Below are 6,089 nucleotides of genomic sequence, written 5' to 3'. Positions count from 1 at the left end.
TTACAATACGATTTCATGGTGTGGAACATTAACATATTTATATCTAAAAAGGCATATAATAGGGCAAAATGTTAAAAACCAGTTTAGTTATTTACACAAAACAAATACAGTTAAAAGCATTAAATATTTAAAACAAGGGATTCCATAATATTCAAATTCATATATACACTCGAATCTTAAAAATGGTTCATATACACAGGATAATATGGGCTTCAATATAACTCAACTGAAAAGATTTGGTTAAAAAACTAAAAAAAACCACACACAGAGGGGAGGGTATAAAGGGAGGTGGAGTCAGCTTGGAGCTCATTTCGACTCTGGACTCTGAGGAGTGAACATCGATAGCCACAGCCTTGTGCATTGCAGCCTCATTTCTTTAGCTTTTTGTGTGCCAAGCGCCTGAGGAAGACCCTTACAGGGTCGAAACGTTGCGCGTACGGCACGCCATTTTTTTGTTCTGATTGATTAATTAATAAAAACTTGTTTTAATTTTTCTTTCATCTTTTTCCTTTTTTTAAAATTGATTTTTTTTCTTTTTCAATTTATATATTGATTTCTCGCCTCATAAAAACTCACATTGGAGTTATAATTATTTAGATACCAAAGGCGAACCCAAAACACAGAAACAACAACAGTATAAAACACAACACAAAAGGACAAGCACACACACGGACTTAACACTGAGGACCGGATGGCCTCAGGTGATTGGACCGTTGTCCGATATGGGAAAAGGCGGAGGCTTTCCCGTAATCGGGACATCCAGCAGGGTGGGTTTCCTTCGGGAGGGATGGCCCGTGCGTTTCCTGCCTCACAGAGGTGGCAGGCTCAGTCCCCTTCCCCTAACCCAGTACTGGATCTGAAGCCCAAGTAATCCTAATCCCAGCTGAAACCTAAAGCCTAACCCGAAGTCACATCGCCTTTCTAAATTTACTCCCCAAGTCGGGTTGAGTCCTCCCCAAGCAGGGTTGAGAGTTTTGTAGTAGAAGCCAAGTCGGCACTAGTAGTAACCTAAAATTGGAAGAGAAAGAGGACAGATGTAGGCCAAAAGGAAGGGTAAAGGGCAGAGGTCAAGAGAAGGGTAGAAAAGGATGAGGAAAAGGGAAAAGTAAAAGGGGAAAGAGGAGAAGACTGGAAAAGAAGAAAGAAAGAAAAAGGGAAAGATGAGAGCCAAAAAGTCTGGCAGAATTGGAGAAAAGCAAAAAAGCTGAAAAAGATATTACAAGAAAGCCAAAGAAAGCCAAGGAGGCGGGATCAGAGGGGATAGTATAAATAGGGGCCTCAAACCCAGTGCTCTTCAGTATGCCCTCGCCTGAGGAAGGAGAAACAACTTCGAAACGTCGCGACAAGGGCATACTCATTTAATTTTTTCTATTTTACGTTAGTTTGTTGTTTTAGTTTGTTATTTTTGGGGGATTTTATTTCATGTTTTAATTCATCTTTTATTGATTTTCCTTAAAAGCTCAAACCAGAGACACGTTAAAACTAAATTAAAAGACCACACAGAAGACAAATTGGGATTGAAAACATTTTATTGAAAACAAGCCAAAGTAACGTACACAAAAGATGGGAACCTGCAAAAACAGAAATACTTACCTTTGAAAATTGAAAACCAAAATAACGGACACGGGAAATGACAAAACCTGAAAAAGAAATACTTACCTTTCAAATTTAAAGCACAATTATGGAGGTAGAGGGATGTGAGGCTGCAGACCATCGGGGTTGATGGCCCGTGCACCACCTGTTCCTCCTTCGGGAGGGACGGGTTTATTTTCCTCATCCTAACCAGCCAGTGCCTCGCTCCGGTTGGTCTTTGGGTCTCACTCCTAGTTAAAGCTCAATTTAGCATCTATACCCTACCCCAGTCATTTACCCTAAACCTAACCACTTCTAATTGGACAGCCCATCCCAAATTTGAAACCATAATCTCAACCAATTTGTTTATCTAAAATTTCTCAACCCTAATTTGGAATCTAGCCCTATTGTATCTACCCCCTGATCTAATCTGGCCCTAAAATCCTACATTTTTGAACAATCCCATTTCTACTTCTTTCCTGGAAATCAAATCTTAAACCTCAACCCAGTACTGGATCTGAAGCCCAAGTATTCCTAATCCCAGCTGAAACCTAAAGCCTAACCCGAAGTCACACAGGTTTATTTTCCTCATCCTAACCCTATACGTTAACCCTAATCATACCTGCAGTGGGCCACTGGAGGGAGACAAATCACCAAGCTCTGAGATTCAAATTTTGCACTACAGACCTCACAGTGTCTGTCTGTGTGCTTTGGTGTGTGTGCTTTGGTGTGTGTGTGTGTGTGTGTGTGTGTGTGTGACAGACAGAGAGAGACAGACAGACAGAGAGAGACAGACACTTGCTGTGTATTTAAAAAACAAACGCTCAAACAAACGAAAGAGAATGACAGAGGCAGAAAGACACTGGGTTTTTTTTGTGGTAACCGATGATGTCTTGCTATCGAATTGTACAGTGCCTCCTGAAGCCGTGTGTGGACCAGCAGATGAGCGGAACAGGAACCACAGAGCGTCAGCCGCACACATCCAAGCTGCACAGGCCACACACACCGCGCCATGCAGAATAAATGACGTTCCTGAGCCGCGGCCGGAGCCCAGCAACCCACTGCCTCCTCGCCGCCTCCTCCCGGGAGCTTCAAGGACCACCCACCAGCCACAGGTACACATTCCAATCTTATACAATGGCCCCAGCATCACAGGCCATCTCCTGACATTCAAATCTCTCCTGATTTCTGTTGTTTTTCCCTCATCTCTGAGCTGCTGAGTGTGAGTGTGTCTCTCTCTCTCTTTTACACAAAAAAAACATGTCAATGCGCTTGCAAAAACTTTAATATGCAAAGAACAGGACTTCCCAGCTGGGCGCCCTCCTGTGGACCACAGATGCAATTGCAGCAGAGGGAGCCCCTCTTGTCAAATCCCAGTTGCACTGCAGACCTCACAGTGTCTGTGTGTGTGTGTGCTTTGGTGTCTGTGTGTCTGTGTGTGAGTGAGTGTGTGTGTGTGTGTGTGTGTGTGTGACAGAGAGACAGACAGACACAGAGAGAGAGAGAGAGAAATTAAAAAGCAATGAAATTCAAATTTTGCACTGCAAACCTCACAGTGTCTGTGTGTGTGTGTGTGACAGAGAGAGAGAGAGAGAGAGAGAGAGTGACACTTGCTGTGTATTTAAAAAACAAACGCTCGAACAAATGAAAGAGAATGACAGAGGCAGAGAGACACTGTTTTTTTTGTGGTAACCGATGATGTCTTGCTATTGAATTGTACAGTGCCTCCTGAAGCCATGTGTGGACCAGGAGATGAGCGGAACAGGAACCACAGAGCGTCAGCCGCACACATCCAAGCTGCACAGGCCACACGCCACGCAATATTGTTTGGAGAGAGATAAAACTAACAGCCATATGATCAGCGCAAAAAGGGCGTAAACACAGCGCGGACCCGCGGATCAGAATCAGCCAGCTGTCGGCTTTCAGCCCCGACCGTCAGCTGAGAAAGGCGACATCTCACTGATTCTGATCCGCGGGTCCGCGCTGTGTGTTTACGTCTTTCTGCAGAAGCCGTGTACCTGCTCTCATTTACTGTCTTAGCTGTTTGGTGGTTGTTGAAATTTTGTGATCTTTCACCTGAGATTCTGGCATTTCGGGCAAAATAAATTAATATTAAAAAATCGATTCAGGATTTTAATGAATCGATTTTACGTTATCCAAGCCAGAATCGATTTTAATCGATAAATCGATTATAAAAACCCACCCCTAGTCACAAACTCAAGACAGTGAAATTAGAAAGAAAAAGGAACAAACAAATATATATGTGTATAAAAATATAAATACATATAGAATAATAATTAGAAAAATAAGATAAAGTAAAACAAAAGGGAAAAAAAGGAAACATGCCTGTGGTGTCAAACATTTCCATTGTTCATTTCACTTTTTTTTTTTTTTTGTATGCTCATCTTCATTCAGTTCAGTTTTTTTTCCCCTTCCGTTGTACGTCAACCATTTTCCCCAGTCCTTCAAAAAGCGTTCTTCCTTTAATTTCAGTTTATATGTAAGGTTCTCCATCTCCATAATGTCCTCCACAATTGCTACCCACTGCTGCTTTCCTGGTGTTTCTGTCTTAAGCCAGTTTTTGGTGATGGCCTTCTTTGCTGCCAAAATAAGAATCTTAGCCAGGTAACGATCCTTTACATCTACAGTACCTTCCAAGTACCCTAGATACAAAACAAGGCAGGTTCTAGGAATTATATAACCTAATACATCACAGAGAGCTGAGTGAATTTTAACCCAGAAAGTGTGAATTTTTCTGCATTTCCAGAAAATGTGTGTATGGTCTGGTTCATCCCATCCACACAGCCTCCAACATTGTTGTTGTGTATTGGTTTGTTTATTTTTAATCTTAGGTGTAATAAAATAGCGAATTTGATTTTTCCAGATGAATTCTCTCCACCTCAATGAGTGAGTTGTATTCTTATGTTCTTTCCATGTTTCATACCTTCACTCAGCTCTCTTTCCCATTTTACTTTAACATATACAGTTGATTCCTGTCTTGATTCCATCAAACATTTGTATAGGGTAGACACTGTTTTTGGAATAACACTTTTATATGCCAGTATAATTATTTTTATAATAGGATGGATTTTGTCTTCCTTTATTTTTATGTTTTTATTAAAGTAATCTCTCACCTGTAAGTATCTGTAAAAATCCTTGTTTTTTAAGTTGTATTCCCGTTTTAATTCTTCAAAACTTTTAATTTCTCCTTTTTTGATTAATAAACAAATTGCTGTAATTTCCTTTTCATTCCAATTTTTAAAACCAAGATCCAATTTTCCTGGTCTAAATTCTTCATCGAAGGCTATCCATTTTAGCAAACCAAGCTCTTTGCCAATCCTGAACTCCTTTACTGTATCATACCATACATTTAATGTAAAGGATATTATCGGGTTCCTATCTTGGTCTTTAGTTACGTATTCAGGGATCTTTTTTATACCCATGTTTGTTTGAATTGGGACATTGAGTGTGGAGAGCTCCACATCCTTCCAGCGAGCCCCGTAATCATCACTACACCAATATGTTATCTGGCGTATCTGTGCAGCACGAAAATATTCTTTTAAATTAGGAAGCGACATTCCTCCTTTCTCCTTAGTAAGCTGTAAAGTAGTGTATCGTACCCTTGGCCGCTTGCCTTCCCAGACAAATCTAGATATATACTTATCCCATTCTGAGAATTGGGTTTGAGGTATGCTTATCGGAAGAGAGAGGAATAAATATAGCAATCGTGGTAAGATATTCATCTTTATCACATTTATCCTGTCACTAAATCCTAACGAATATGTATTCCATCTTTCCATATCCTGCCTTATCCTGTTATTTATATGTCCATAGTTACTTTGATATAGTTTGGCATAGTTTTTGGTTATATTTATACCTAAATATTTAAGGGTTTTTGCCTCCCACTTTATTTCCCATTCCTTAAGATTTTGAGTTGGTATACAATTAAACATTAGAACTTGAGTTTTAAGTATATTTACTTTGTAGCCAGAAAGCGTACCAAATTTTCCTAACATTTCTGTAAGCTGCATAAAAGAGTTTGTGGGGTTTTTGAGGGCTATCAACACGTCATCAGCAAACACACTAATTACATGCTCTTGTCTATTGATTTCTATTCCTGTTATTAGGGAGTCTTGTCTAATCATTTATGCCAATGTCTCAATATAGAAGGCAAATAAGGTTGGAGTCAAACAGCAACCCTGTCTAGTTCCTCTCTCTAGTTGGAATGTCTTTGTCAATGAGCCGTTAACTTTTAGTCTTGCAGTCGGTTTGTCATAGAGAGATTTAATGCATTGGATTGATTTCGTAGTGAACCCGAACTTTGCCATGGTTAGGTACAGGAAGTCCCAGCTGACTCGATCGAAGGCTTTTTCTGCGTCTAAACTTATCAATGCAGCCGGTATCTTGTCTTTATGTATTTGGTGTATGATGTGTAGGGTCCTTCTAATATTGTCTTGTGCCTGTCTATTTTTGACAAAACCTGCTTGGTCCTCATCTATCAGGTCTGGTATAAACGA

At 40.2% G+C, this 6,089-nt stretch overlaps 2 long non-coding RNA genes across 2 annotated transcripts in view; one reads left to right on the top strand and one right to left on the bottom strand.

Moving 5' to 3' along the window:
• LOC120722190 overlaps positions 1-2,488 on the bottom strand; it is a 3,928-nt gene extending 1,440 nt beyond the window's left edge. Inside the window, exon 1 of the long non-coding RNA XR_005693371.1 lies at positions 2,260-2,488. This is a non-coding gene — a long non-coding RNA (uncharacterized LOC120722190). The remainder of the gene's footprint in view (positions 1-2,259) is intronic.
• The window catches only part of LOC120722191, a 5,658-nt gene extending 2,274 nt beyond the window's left edge, over positions 1-3,384 (top strand). The window contains exons 2-3 of the long non-coding RNA XR_005693372.1: positions 2,485-2,687; positions 3,295-3,384. This is a non-coding gene — a long non-coding RNA (uncharacterized LOC120722191). The remainder of the gene's footprint in view (positions 1-2,484; positions 2,688-3,294) is intronic.
• The last annotated feature ends 2,705 nt before the right edge of the window (positions 3,385-6,089 follow it).

This window comes from Simochromis diagramma, unplaced genomic scaffold (assembly GCF_900408965.1).
Source record: "Simochromis diagramma unplaced genomic scaffold, fSimDia1.1 OVJJ01000618.1, whole genome shotgun sequence".
NCBI lineage: Eukaryota > Metazoa > Chordata > Actinopteri > Cichliformes > Cichlidae > Simochromis > Simochromis diagramma.
Note: the sequence above shows the minus strand (reverse complement) of the source record. Positions and strands in the feature narration are given on the sequence as shown.